Source organism: Euprymna scolopes, chromosome 9 (genome assembly GCF_053919585.1).
Source record: "Euprymna scolopes isolate OS-2025 chromosome 9, ASM5391958v1, whole genome shotgun sequence".
NCBI classification, from domain to species: Eukaryota; Metazoa; Mollusca; class Cephalopoda; order Sepiida; family Sepiolidae; genus Euprymna; species Euprymna scolopes.
Genome location: NC_136490.1, coordinates 62,507,917 through 62,523,084, shown reverse-complemented (window position 1 = coordinate 62,523,084; position 15,168 = coordinate 62,507,917). Strand labels below are relative to the sequence as shown.

Here is a 15,168-nt window from a genome sequence, read left to right as displayed (position 1 = left end):
CTCACTGTCATCTGGTTACCTTTTCTGGTGCTACTGATGTCAAGATGCTCTGTTCAAGAGGCTGATCCTGTTTTACTCGGACTGATCACAATCTTCAAGCCATTCGAATTTGTCACTAGCATTATTTTCTTGGTAAATAAATGACGTCCGTCGTCTTTAGACGAATTTCAGTGTTTGTCATTCTTTTTTTGTTATTACCATTACATTTTTGCCTCTTACAGTTGTACGGTTGATTGGCGCACCTCCATACTGCCTCCCGACCTGCTGCAATAATGGTTACCAATTACGTACTGATCAGTGTTTAAACTTGCAAATGCCTGGGGCACTTTCGCTATTGCATTTCGGGAGTTGTATTAAACGTTTTCTTTTTCGCCTTTTTTTTATTCAAACGTGATTATCATGAGAGGCGTCAAATTTAACGGTGGGAGAAATTAATTTCCAGTTTGTCGTTAAACTGAATGAACGTAAATTAATCGTCTCCATTTCTAAGGATCTCTTCCCGTTTTGTTCCGGCAGAGAGTATATCGGAGAATCATGCTTTCTGTGGCTGAATCCCCATTGTGGGGAGTTTTAATTAATTCTCAAGTTTCCAGTTTTGACGTTAATGTGAAAGACGCAAAATATTTATCTCTATCACGGAAACTTTCACACTTAATCCGGCAGAGAGCATTATTGGAAACTCATGCTTTCTGTGACAGAATCCCCATTGTGAGGAGCGTGAATTAATTCACAGTTAGGAACTTCTATAAAAGATTACAAATTCGCCATAATTTCTCTCATGGATCTTATAAGAACTGTTAACCAATACAGCGATAAGAATAATCGCAAGAAATGATGGGCTTCATTCACGGTATTTTATTTTAGCGTTGCGAATTTCATCTCCTTTAGGATCTATCTCCTTTGTGAATTTTCTTAAAACCACTCTCAAAAATTGCCTAACTTCGGTGATCTGAGGAGAACAGGTTCAACTGGTATGTCTACGTGATTTGCCATCGATAAGGGGTTGGAAATGGACTACATAGCGGACACCTAGCATCCATGTTTTATAATATCAAACGAGGTCAATCGTTGGATTTATGTAAGTGGACGGGATTATTAAAAAAAAAAAAAGTTGAGAAAAAAGAGATAATCCTTTCTTTCTTTCTTTTTTTTTTTTAATTTCATAAACGCGAAAACATACATATACCACATCGACACATCGACGGAAAAACATAGTGTCGCTGCTGCTGCTGCTGCTGCTGTTTTTTTTTTTACGTCATTGGCAGTGGGAGTGGCAGTGACAGTGGGAGTAACAACCGCCATTGAATTCATTTTGTAACTTGGACGACAACAACAACAACATTGTAACAGAAATTTCACTTTCACGTGCACTTAACCGGAGATATCAGGTAAACGGTGCTGTTATGTTTTCTTCTGTTTGAATTGATTCGTTTTTACGCTTTCCTTTGCGATTTAAATACTTCTGTCATCTTTTTAATTTCAATTCACGCCAGTTTTATTTATTTTCAGTGGTTGTTATTAAAAACACGCGACTCTTGACAAATGTGACACAACCTGCCTCACTTTATCAACGCGAATGATGCGAGGAGGCATGTTTTGTCAAAATAAATTTGACTTTACTCACAATATGTAACATGTATCCCTAATTTCGCAACCTGCATTATTTATAGGTGGAATCTACTTTTAAAATTTAAACGTTTCTTTAAAATGAATGGATAAATATTGAACTTCTAAGTGAAGAAGAGAATATTCCTTAAACTCCCTGTTTAATTTTATTTATTTTATTAAGTTTATGTAAAATAATGAAGTCGACATATAACAAATAATAATCATATTTTGGTACTCTTGCCGAATACGGACAGTGCTGTTTTTTTTTTTTTAAGCTTTTTAAGTTAAATCTAATTTTCACATTATGTTTTGTTTATTTAAATTGTTTGATGCAAATACAGAATAGTTATGTGGTAAATACAAAGAATGGGTTTCTAAATAATAACGTTATTATTTCAGCACGGTCCGTATTATGCATAAATACACAGATTTTGTTAAATTTAGACGATTTCTATAACAACACTTGAGATATCCTTGTACTTTTAACATGTATTGTTCCTGTAATTGAACCTTCATTATTTGGTAATTTTTTTTTTTTTTTTTTTTTTTTTTTTATGGAACCACTCCCGTCTCCAATCGGGCGTTTACTTTTTTTTTTTTTAGTGTGGTTTTAAAAATTAGGATTAAAATTTTCATGGTCATTTTTTATAGAATTACACCCATCATCAACGTTTTTTTTTTTTTTTCTTTTTTTGTGATTAGAACCCTAAAACTGGGACATGTTATATAAGACAAAATGAAATGATGAAAAATAAAAATTTACATATATTAATTCATCAAAAGTAAAAAAAAAAAAAAAAAAAAACAACAACAAAAAGGAAAAAAAACGAATAAGATAAAATACACGATGTATTGTATCATGGAGTGTCGCGAAGATAGAATCTATAAAAGATAACATAAAAGGAAAACAACAAACTTAGGACTATCTTCCGATATTTGATTTTTATTTCTTCCGGTGTTTGCTTTTTTTCTCTCTAACAAACAAACAAACAAACACACACACACACACACCGTTACTAAACAGTTCCTATACCACAAGTATTGCATAGTACGTCTTACATGTGTTTCGTTGAATGGTGACCAAACAACTCATCGGAGACCTCTATAAATTCATTAGAAAAATACAGTTTTATTTTTCAATAATAAAAAAAAAAAATGTATTTCTCTTAGTCTTATGGATTTATGTGGGTCTCTGATGAGTTGTTTGGTCACCATTCAACGAAACACATGTAAGACGTACTATACAATACTTGTGGTATAGGAATTGTTTACTAATTTTATATATAGCAGCGAGACCCGACGTTGCCCGCGATTGAAGGATGATCAACGAATATTTCACACTCCTATATTTTTATTGTCATTGAAATCCGTGAAATCGCCCGGGAGGAAGCTTCCCATGCCTCCGTGCAATAACTTAGTTCAAAACATATGTTATTCTACCTTGCACTCTAGAGAACCTGTTTCTTTTATAAAATTATTTTACATAAATTTCTTTCCAGTTAACGAAAAAAAAAAAAAAATGAAGAAATTTACGTGCGGGGTTTGAACCTACAAACTATGTCATGCAAAAAAAAAAAAAATCCCCCCAAAAAACCGTAAATTTTCAAGTCTTATAAAATTCTTTGCAGTTGATAAAATAAATTAAGAAATTTACATGCGGAGTTTGAACCTACAGACCACGTCATGACTCGTGCCCCCCCCCGCCGCAAAAAAAAAAACACACCCTATCAACTTACCCACGCTAGAATTTTCACAGCCCGTTGTTCTATCATTGTCGCTAAGCGACGACATGGAAAAATTGTTTTACCGATGATAAATAAAATAACAGTTTCGATTATCGATGTTCGGTAATTATCGGGGGTATACTGAGACAAAACCTAACTTAGATCACTCCCAGACTTATACACTAAAGTTCTATATATTTTAAAGAAAATCTGTTCAGCTGTTTCGGAGTTTATAAGGAACGAACTCACACACACACAGACAAGTTGCATTTATATAATTGTAGAGATAGATATATTGTAATGTTGACAGAGTGAAACTGAAATTTAGCACCATATTTTCTAATATACTTCTTGCAAAACATTTTCAAAAAAAAAAAAAAAAAAGACAATCCTATGTAATTATAGTTTAAATATAAATTTTTAATTGAAGTATTCAATTTTAAATAATTACACAACACTTAAAAAAAAATTTTTTTTTTAATTTTGTTTTAGTTTCATTCGGTTTCGACTTTTACATAAAACTTGAGCTGAGATGGTCATTTTGTTTCTAGGCCGAGATATATCAACGTTATCCCAATGGCGTGTCTTTAAAGTTAATGATTCTCTATTAAAACCACATAAAATATTAAAAAAAAAAAAAAAAAAAAGTGCTTATGCACTTATGTTATCGTGCTATTTTTTAAGTAGTATTTCCAAGTTAAATTTTAACATGTTTTATTAACTACTTGTTCTTATTATAAGCTCTATTTCCTATTTGGTTTTATCGAGCTTTTACATCTGGTTGAGATTACTTTATAGATATTAACTTTTCAATATTTATAATATACTTCAGTTTTGCCATTTTGGATTATTTTGTTAAACTTAACTGTAATTCTTATTTAATTATATATATATAATATATATATATATATATATATATATATATAATATGTCACCTTTACTGTATCTCAAGCTGTTGTTCAAGAAAAGGCGTGTTATGTTATTGTATGATTTTGTTTTAAATATATGTATGAAAAAAAACTTTCTAAAAGTTGTTACTCTGAGAGAACGGCTGTTCATTCATTTTGTTTTAATAATAATAATAATAATAATAAAAACAAAACAAAAACGAAAAGTAATCTATGACATAATCACTAAGTACTTGTAATACTACTCCGGTCCACCAAGGTGGAGTGGTATTATTGGTATCATATAGTTAATCACTAATTACTTGCTAGCATTTAAGTACACAAAGAATGTTGAAGAAATTGTTCTCCACTGATACTCGAGAATTAGTAACTTCACCATAGTTACATAAGGAACTACATTACTTATATAGATCAGCCCCACATGGCTATTAATATTGTCTCAATAAAATCATTCGGTAACTACTTGTAACAACAGTAAAAAACCAGTCACACAAAATGAAACTTTGATTCCTGAAACAAATAACGAACACACACACACACACACACACACACACACACACACACACACACACACACACACACACACACACACATATAGCATGTTATAAGGGATATGTATCAAATTTCATTATTTACTTAAATAGTGCTTGATACATGAGTAGAGCTAAGTAGTAAGTTATCAAAACATATTTTTATACTTGTTTATTTAATTAAATTGCTTGAGCGAAAGTTAATATTGCAAAGTTTTTTGCTACAAACGCAAAAGTAAAAAAAAAACAAAAACAAAAAAAATCAACTTTATAACTGATAAGAAGCAGCAGAGAAAACTTCATACTGGATCTGGTTAAAAAGAAACGATGAGAGTTGGACAGAAGTAGCCTACACCAGTACCAATACAACCTCCTCATGAGAATGAGGGGGAGTCACTTCAGATATGCAGTAGGGGCACCACCACCTCGGTTGTAGTAAGAGCCGAGACTGTGAAGTAGTTCCTCCTGATGATTGTGGCACTGATGTTACAGAATGGATTGAGAGAGAGAGAAAGAGAGGTGAGTAAACGTGGAGTGTAGACACGTTTACCAGAACCGAGGGTCAGCTGACCAGATTACGTATGAGTGATGTGGTCAGGTTGGCTAGATCTGTGAGACTGGATTTGGGCTTTGAAGAAGACGGACGGCTTAATAGCTGTTCCCTCCCCTTCACTGGGGGTGGGGGACGCTGACGTGTTCAAAGCAAGCAAGATTCACTTCCATATTCTGTGTCGACATCTGGAAGGAAAATAAAAAACTATAAAACCAATTCATCGTCTTGGAGTGATAAATCTTCATCTAACAGGTACCAGTCTCCCTCCAAGAGAAGATGAATTCCAGATGGATTAACATCGACGACACATGAAGTAAGGTATGTTGAAGAAAATGCATGTAACACACACATACACACACACAAGCATATGAACAATTAGATATGAACACACACAACCGCATATGAAACTAGACGATCATACGCACACGGAATTCTTTTATGTTATACACCAAACGTCAATTTGGTGCCCCTCTATGATAACCCTAGTGATAACTTCAATGAGAACACTATGTAACAAACGTTCAATTTGGTGCCGTAACTGACCAGACCACCTAGCAAGGGTGGGTTTAAAAGAAAAAAAGAAGAAAAAAAAGATAACTTCAACTTAGAAAGAGTTGACTTGGTTCCCAGATGGCAACAATTTAAATGTGCCTCTTTATTAACCAATTCAGTTAAACAATGATGTTTTCACAAAAGTATAGGAAATTTAACTTCAAAGGGGTGGATGTTGAAATTCTATACATGTCCTTTAGTTCACAACAGATCATCCTTATGACTAAACAAACCAAGGACTGATACCTTTGGAGACACAGCCTTATTTGAAGGTTGGTTCAAATATTCCAACTCATAAGGAAATTCTTACCTCTGCATAGAAGAAAGAGCAACAATTTAGCTGTGTGGTTGGTATCCATGTATAGGTATCTCAACTTATCACAGAAGCGCAAAACTTTCTCAAGGACATTGATTGCCCTAGTCAATGATGAGAAATTAAAAATATTTATTGGTAATTCGTTCTTGTCGGTACAGGAATAATTAGAGAACATACAGGATATATTTTTTTGTTGGCGTCATTAAGACAAGGCAAGGGGGACATGGGCCAGTCGATGGTAAGTTGATTTAACCAATCGAAGCTGTGTACCCCAAAATTGTATGATTGCTCAAACTTAGAGGTGGAAAGACCTCTAGTCAACAAATCCACAGATTTTTTGGATGAAGGAACATATTTGAACTGAAGGAAAATTTTGATTTCTAGGTTAATATCTTCCAGCATTTTTTTTATGTCCAGTACATGATCACGATTCTCCACAAAAATGCTTCTCTTAGTCCTTTTTCCATTTAAAACCCAAGATAGGGCCATTTGGGCATTGAATACAAAGAAAATGGAAAGAATATTGATAGTCTTTAGCGTATTGGGAACAACTTTAAGAGCCAGATAGATAGCCACAAGTTCTAAGGTAGGAAGGGTCTTCCGCTTAATGGGAGTCGCTTTCGCCTTAGCGAGCAACAGGAAACATTGTGTTCCTTGTTTTGCATAAAGGGAAAACCTGTATGCAAGTTTAGATGTATCACAGAAGCATATAAACTCTGCCGGAGAGTCCTCCATCATCACACATCTGAGGAACTAAAAATCACATAACTTGTTTAACTCCTTAGCAAGGGGTTGTCAAGAGGCTATACAATTTTCAGGGATCTCTTGATTCCAGGATAGTTAGCTTTTCCAGAGTTGACTAACAAGGATCTTGCCTTGAATGGAATTTGAGAGAAAGAAAGTTTTCGTGTTCAACAGAAGATTCTTTAAAAGATGGCGCAAGTATGTCAAAATAAGAAGGCACAGGATTCAACACACTTTTGACCAAATAGGAGGAACATTGAGGTAATGAGCGGCAAACTCGATCAAAGGGAAGCAGCTCAGTCTGAGTTTCCCTATTAGATTTCGGCTTCAAAAAATTATTCCCGGTACCAAATTTAATTTTATTGGACATTTTCCATGCTGTTCCATTGAGACATTTAACTATATAAAAATCTTTTATTTGCCGGATTAATTCCAAGCTGACGAGACCATGAAGCAGAATGTCATTTAAATCCTTATAGCCATGACAGAAAAAAACCTGTCTCCATTATATTAGATATAATCATGTCAAATTTGTAAACTTGAAATTTAAATTAAGATTGTCCGTGAATAGGGCAGCAAAAGGAAAAGGTTTTTGAGATCTCAATTTTAGGGAGAACATTGAGCTTCAGGAGGTCCATGGATCTCGTTTTAATAAAGATGTTCACAAGTATTACTACAGGTCTAGGTTCTAATTTTTCCCTAGATCTCAGTTTCTGTAAAATAGCCTGGGAGAAAAAAGATTTTTGACTTCATGTGTCCAGAATGCAATGGAAAAATACTGAAGGTCCATTTCCTTTCAATAACAGGAAAAATATACAATTATCCTCATTAGATAAGATAATCCTTCCTACAAAGGACTTTGATGTCTTTGAGCACATTACAGAGAAGTGAATCCTCAACCTGCAAGTAACGCATGGGTAAGGAAATCCCTTCTTTCGCTTATATTCTTGATCCAAGTGATTACCAAGACACTTAGTACAGATTTGAAGTTCTTTGGCTCATAGAACCTTTGAGTCATAAGAAGAATATTTGGAGCAGTCCTTAACAGTATGGTCTGCCAATTTACAAATTTTATCCTGTTCACCAGTATTATTAAAAAGTTTTAAGGGATCCACGCCCTTTTTTACGATTTACAGGCTTATAACTGGAGCTGGCCGCCATATTTAGTTGAACTTCTGATGAAGAAGAAGAAAAAAAAATGGCGGTTTTGACAAGCAACTTTCCCGCTTCTTTATATCGAAAGTTGCTGCCAGTAGGAATTCTATTATGTCAAAAAAGTTGGACATAATAGATATAAATGAAGGATAACACTCCTTCGTTCTGGACACTAATTCCCTTCTAACATTAATAGGGAACTTGAGGAACAGAATGTGAGCAACCATTAATCCAGAAAGAGAATCTTCTGTTAAAGTTTTTCCCAAAAGATTTATTCAATTCAGACAAGTCCAGTTTAACTTGTTCTACAAAAGTTTTGAGTTCTTCCAATTTTGTTATATGCACTATTTGAGGAATAATTTCCTCCAGGATTTGATCCTTGAGAAGAGAAGGATTCAGGAATTTTTCTTTCAAACAATCCAAAGCTACAGTATAATTATCAGAGGAAACATCCATATTTGAGATTAAGTCATAGGCTTTCCCTTCAACTTAGATTTAAGGAAAAGCAATTTAGCTGCTTCCTCTAAATTGGTGGTGCAAAATTCAAATCTTCTCAGGAAGGGTCTAAACTTGTCAGCTGATGGAGACCCACTAAAATTTGGACATTCCAAATCCAACCTTAAAAGCTGAAGAGAAACTAGGTTTTTAACTTCACGTCCAAACTTCAATTCATGCAATTCTTCCCTAATATTGGAAGAAAATATTTCAGAATATTGACAAAGCATCAACCTCTCCTCCTGGGAAGATTTTAAAATAATCTGGTCATATAAGTCGTCCAATTCATTTAGCCATCGAAATTAATCAAAATCACAAGTCTGCAATTTAAAAAGCAAATCTAAAGTAAATAATTAACATAATTTGACTATTTAAAGTCAAACTCGAAATAAGTGTAGTCACAATTTTGCAATTTAAATCATAATTTTGAAATTTAAAGTATGTGAGAATTTTATTCTCACATAGTTTAGAACTCTGGCAGAGTGAAAATTAGCCACAACATCGAAAAACGCACTTACTTGGTTGATTAGCATGCATTAGTTCCGTCAGCTATGACTGGATACAAGTCCTAAGTAATTTGCAATTGTATGTCGAGTGTCACCCACACTGAAGATTGAACCTTCAACCTCCAGAAGAAAGTTCAATCCTCTGTGTGGCGACACTCAAGGTGCAATTGTGAATTACTTGGGACATTTTCTTAGTCATGGCTAACAGAACGAGAGCATGCTAATTTTGTGGATTAAATAAAGAGTTTTGTTTGAAATTTTGTGCAGATTCTCAAGTTTAACAAGGCACACCTAAAGAAGGTAGGAGGTTATATCAACTGAAATGTGAAAAAAAAAACCCACTCAAATTGAGGACAGTAGTCGGAAGAATCCAAATAATATGAAATTGAACATTTATTAACTCCACCAATGACATCAACTAAAACAAATGTGCTCAAACAACAGTACAAACCCATTTGCACATTTCACTTTGGTCATGGTGCACTATCGATGCCGACAATTGAATATTTGTTGATTAACTCTGATGACACCTAAGCTGCACAACCTTCAACTGCAGAATCACTTGCATTCATCACTTTCAATCGTACCAACTGTGAATGGCAAGACTAGAATGATACAGAAGTAAATGATGATGTAAGTAAGGAAATAATCGATGGCAATGCTAAAATAGATGACAATAAGAAAGCTACCGATCCATTGTGCTCTACAGACAAAGTGACGCCATAAACAGTTAGTTGAGGGAAGGGTCAGAAGTAAATATTTATTTCCGGTTGAGGTAAGCTGAAAGTAAAAAGAGGAATCAGACATATCAGAGAAAGGTGATATATATATTACTTGCACCTGTCTCTTTGAATTTGCAGGCTCACAATGTGTACCTACAACAGTTCAAACTCACTCATACTATTGAATTCAACTGTCTTTGTGGATACATTTTCAAAACATCTGCACATATATTTTTTTGTATTCATCTCCACAGTCTTTCTAATCAATACGCTCAATTATCCTGGTCATGCTGATGCTGTTCATGCCTTAGAATTCATGACAAAATCTAATGTTTGTCAGCAATGCTCTTGATTACCTTTCTGGTGATAAATTTCCAAATAATTTGTTTTCTGATTTTTCAGTAAAAAGTAAAGTATTAAATTTTTATTAAGTTTGGTGGACATCTATGAGATTGCCCCAACCTCTAAATTCCACAATTTACACTTTTTTAAAAATACTTTTTTCTGTTAATCTCATCTATTACAAAGTTAACTTTCAAATTAAAAGAAAAAAATTAAAAACATTTTTTTTTATGAGTTTTATCATCGGGGATCAGTTTTCAATTATATCGTTCTACTAAATTGAACCCCCACTTTGTGGCAATCGTTGAGAATAAAAATGGCAACTATCTCATGTGACTGGTGAATAAAAAAGGGGTTACAGACGGAACTGTCTTAACCTCTCCTCTTTCTAGATTCACCTATCTCTCTCCAGCTATCTATCTAGAGTAAATTTTTACTTTTAACTTAAGATTCACCTTTAAAATGACGACTTTTACAGGTTTTTGGGTATGCTGAAAACAAATATGCTAATGTCCTATTTTAGTGTCGGAAAAAAAAATTTCCCAAAATATTCAGTCAAAAAATTGAATACAAAGTTTATTTGTATTCGAAAACAAAAAAAAAAAAACAGCAAAAACAAAATTAGATAAGATACATGAGAGAGAGGGTTAAGAAAGTTCCCTCTGTAACCCCTTTTTTAGGCAGGAATATTCACCAGTCATGTGAGAATAGCCATTTTTTCTTGATGATGGCCACAAAGGGGTGTTCAATTTAGTAGAACATTATAATTGAAAACTGATCCTTGATGATAAGTCATAAAATATAATTTTCGTTAACTTTCTTTTTTATAATCTGAAAGTTAAGTTTGTAATTGATGAGATTAACTGGAAAAACCTAAAAAAAAAAGAGTATAAATTGTAAAATTTAGGGGTGTGTGCAATCCCATAAACGTCTGCCAAAATTTTTATTGTTAAAGTAAAATTAGTGTTTCTTATAAATGTGTTTTAAGCATATTACAAATTTATAATTAATAAACTTCCTTAGATTTGGTGATTCAAATTGTAATTAACAAACAGTAAAATCAGTGTTCAAGTATTATTTTAAAAAAAATGAGTTCTTATATAGATATAGTAAGTTATAAAAATATATATGGCAATTAAGCTACACAAAATATTCCGTGTTTTATCCTCATGAGAATTTGTCAGGCTTATGTGAAGAGTTGTGGTTATCGCGCATTTTTATATAAGCACATGGTATTGAATTTGCTAGTTAGCTAATCAACTTAGTTGTAATCACACCCATCCTAATCGGCCAATGGTCGGGCACTTATAGGACAAAGGTAAAGTTACTACATAGCTCTGCTTATGTATTGAGCACTGTTGAAGTAAATACTGAAAATTTACACATAAAATCTTTTATAAAGACAATCCCAGTTAAATGAAAATTGCTCAATATGCCAGATAGAGCAAATAAATCATAATTTAGTAATTTAAATTTTATGATGTGAACCAATATATTCTGAACCAATATATAATTTCCCTTACTCTATGATTTAAAAACTTTACAAACTTTTAATTTTAATTATGATTTTCTATGTTTATTACATTTAGCAAAACAGGTATAACCATTACAATATTTGCTAATATTTTTTTCTCCAAGGAGATGGGTAAACATCGAAAACCTATAGATAAGTAAATATACTTATTGAAATGTATTCTTTGTCTTGCATATAATAAAAATTCTAGATTTGAAATTTTACCGTTTCACACCATAAAATTTAAATTACTAAATTATATATATAATATATATATAATTTGTAGTAATAAGTAGTGATGCATAGTAAGATTGTACATCTAAAAGCAAAAATAGGTTTATGGCTCCCAAAATTCCTACTAGAATTGTTACAATGGACTTGTGACCTAACAGATAAAATGCTAGGTAAAATTCAGTTGTAAGTGAAAATTCAAATCCTCTGTGCAGGCAATACTGAGGTTATCTTTCAGATGCAAGGTTCATTGTTTACTTGCGGTTTTAACGATGTAAGATTCCGTTGTACGGAAGACCAAATCGGCCAAAATGTCTATGATGTTTTTATTGGCGCTTTTCTTTGTATTTTTAATAATATTTTTTTGCACCATTTACAAGTTCTTTTTACAAATAATTTTTTTAATACTGTAATAGTAAAATAAAGATACATTTCTTAATTATACGGAAAAAGTATCTCGTAATGTTTTCACACGAGATTTTTTTCCTGTTAATTTCTCTTTTTTTTTAAATATTAAAATTGATTTATTATTTAAAGTGATTTTAAAGCCTTTAACATGACGGAGTTTATAATGAAAACCAAATTACTGTTAAAATTAAAATAATCTTTATTAGAAATTTGTAACAAAATAACAATTATAAAACTATTCGATTAAAATTGAGAACTTTTAATTAAACAACGTGAACATTTTATAATGAATGTTTTCATGAAATGTATTTTTAATAAAAAAAAAATAATAATCTTTATTAGAAATTTGTAACAAAATAACAAAACTGAGAACTTTTAATTAAATAACGTGAACATTTTATAATGAGTGTTTTCATGAAATGTATTTTTAATAATAAAAAAAGTGTACTTTTTTTACTTAAACTTCATAAAAAAACATATCCAATATAGAATGTTACTAAAATAATTTTCCTTTATTCGCCGCCGCCAAAGAAATTCCTGCAGATGACTGTTGAAATCTGCACGACTAGTTCCTCACATCGCTCTGAATTTGGCTTTGCAGATACTCCAGCTACCTTCAATGCGATTTGTGTGAATGGTGGGGTCATTTGGATCTGTAAAATTATAGGTGTGATTTACCACATCATGGTTGGGCAGGGTACTATATGCATGCCAACCATCAGTTATTATCCTTGTGCCAGGTCGCACATACTTCTGAATTATTGGCAGAAGAGTTCCAGTATCTCTACTGTCGACTGGCACCATCATAGTCACATTTGACTCTCTCTCGACCATACCAAGGACCCACTGCCCTTCGCGATATCTTCCTCGGTGGTATTTACGGTGCATAAATTTGCTCTCGTCGATTTCCACGGTTCTTCCAGGACCACCAATTTCAATTGGATTTTCCATCAGGGACATTGCGCAAATGTCCCTTATGAAATTAAACCAGTCCACTAGAGTAGTCGGGGATAGACCAGTTTCTTTGGAAACTTTTACGATCGGTGCCTTTACTCCACCAATACAACATTTCAATTAAAATATTTAATTTTAATCTACTGCCTTTGAAGAAGGATCCTGCCCTAATATTTTTCCGTTTCTTACATTGTGGGCAAGCCCAACAATATCCGTCCATATATTCCTTGCCCCGTCGACATTGAGGGTTCATCCGACGGCTAGGAACTACATTGCATTTCTGTTGGTTGGCGATTAAACCACGATGTGCCAACCATTTCATAGTGGTTAAATTGTCACATGTATTGGTAAACTTGTCTTTAAATAATGTGTTAGTGGTACAAACATCTCCCGCTGGCATCACCACATCGACTAATTTGTTCATGATTAAATGAAGTTAGAAATCAACAGGAAAAAAATCTTGTGTGAAAATATTACGAGATACTTTTTTCGTATAATTAATAAATGTAACTTTATTTTACTATTACAGTATTAAAAAAAATATTTGTAAAAAAAAAACTTGTAAATGGTGCAAAAAAATGTTATTAAAAAATACGAAGAAAAGCGCCAATAAAAACATCGTAGACGTATATTATCATTTAAACAGTATATCAATTTAAATATTTAAATTTAGTAAATAAATTTAAATATTTAAATTATGGCCGATTTGGTCTTCCGTACAACGGAATCTTACATCGTTACAACCGCAAGTAAACAAGGAACCTTGCATCTGAAAGATAACCAATACTGAGAATACACTAGCAAATTTTTAAAGATTTCTACCCATGGTTGACGGAATGAGAGCATGTTACTTGCATTGATTAAATAAAGTGTTTCATTTAAAATACCCTGCAAGTTCTTAAGTTCAAGGAGATACACCTTAAGAAGTTTGGAGGTTACCTCGATTGAAACGTTATGAAAATAAGACTGAAGATGAGAAGAGTAATCCAAATAAATTCATAAGATTTTCATTTACATCTTTTCCTTTATGCCAGTTTTTTTTTTTTTTTTTTTTTTTTTTTTACTGGTGTTATTTTTATCTAAATTCTTGAGAATTTCCAAAATTATTTTGACGGTTTCAAAATGTCAATTTGAAAGTTCATTAAACTTAAGCCAACAGTTGAGGTGCCTCACCACCAACCGAAGAAATTCAGTATTTTTTTTTTTTTTCAACGATGCTGCTATTCTATCATTAAATGGAATTTCCCAAGTGACTCCAATTTGGGGATGGGTTTCAGGATTGGCCTTTTTTCATGTCACTAACATGACTAAATGGAATTTTTTTTTTTTTTTTTTTTTAACTTGTGCATGACTTTTATTTTTGTTTTCACTTTTTCAAAAACTTCTTTCAGAATAGGAGAAGACAATTCAAGAAAACCTTTTTGTTTTTATTTTTGGCATACTTTGAGATGAGCGTTCATATGTGCATTCATTCTTTTTGCTCAGACTGTTATCCTCATCTTCATAGGTGTTGTTTTACCACGTTTCGGCCAACTCATCCTCTGGCTTTCTTCAGGTGATTAACTGCAATGGGGTTAGGGATGCTGAGTCTTGTAACTTATCCCCAGTTATCTTCCATAGTTGTTGTCTCATCAATAACTGTGGAAGGCAGTAATTACTGGGGATAGATTACAAAACTTAACATTCCTATTCCATCGTGGTTAATTATCTGAAGAAGGCCAGAGGATGAGTTGGCCTAAACCTGTTGAAACAACAACAGCTATGAAGATGAGGATTACAGTCTGCAAAAAGAATAAATGCACAAGAAACCCTATCCGAAAATATCCAAGTTTTTTGCATAACTTTTAATTAAAAACTAAAACAAATACACCAAAGTAATACAATAGCACAAAATGAAACATTAATTA

The 15,168-nt window shown here is 32.8% G+C and overlaps 1 protein-coding gene across 2 annotated transcripts in view; it reads left to right on the top strand.

Annotated features, from left to right (window-relative positions):
- The first annotated feature begins 557 nt into the window (after nt 1-557).
- The window catches only part of LOC145284541 (protein lifeguard 1-like), a 164,378-nt gene continuing 149,767 nt past the window's right edge, over nt 558-15,168 (top strand). The window contains exon 1 of one of the 2 annotated variants that reach the window (XM_080133444.1): nt 558-1,388. The gene's annotated coding sequence lies outside the window, so the exon portion shown is untranslated. The remainder of the gene's footprint in view (nt 1,389-15,168) is intronic. The other variant, XM_080133445.1, reaches the window with a different exon arrangement.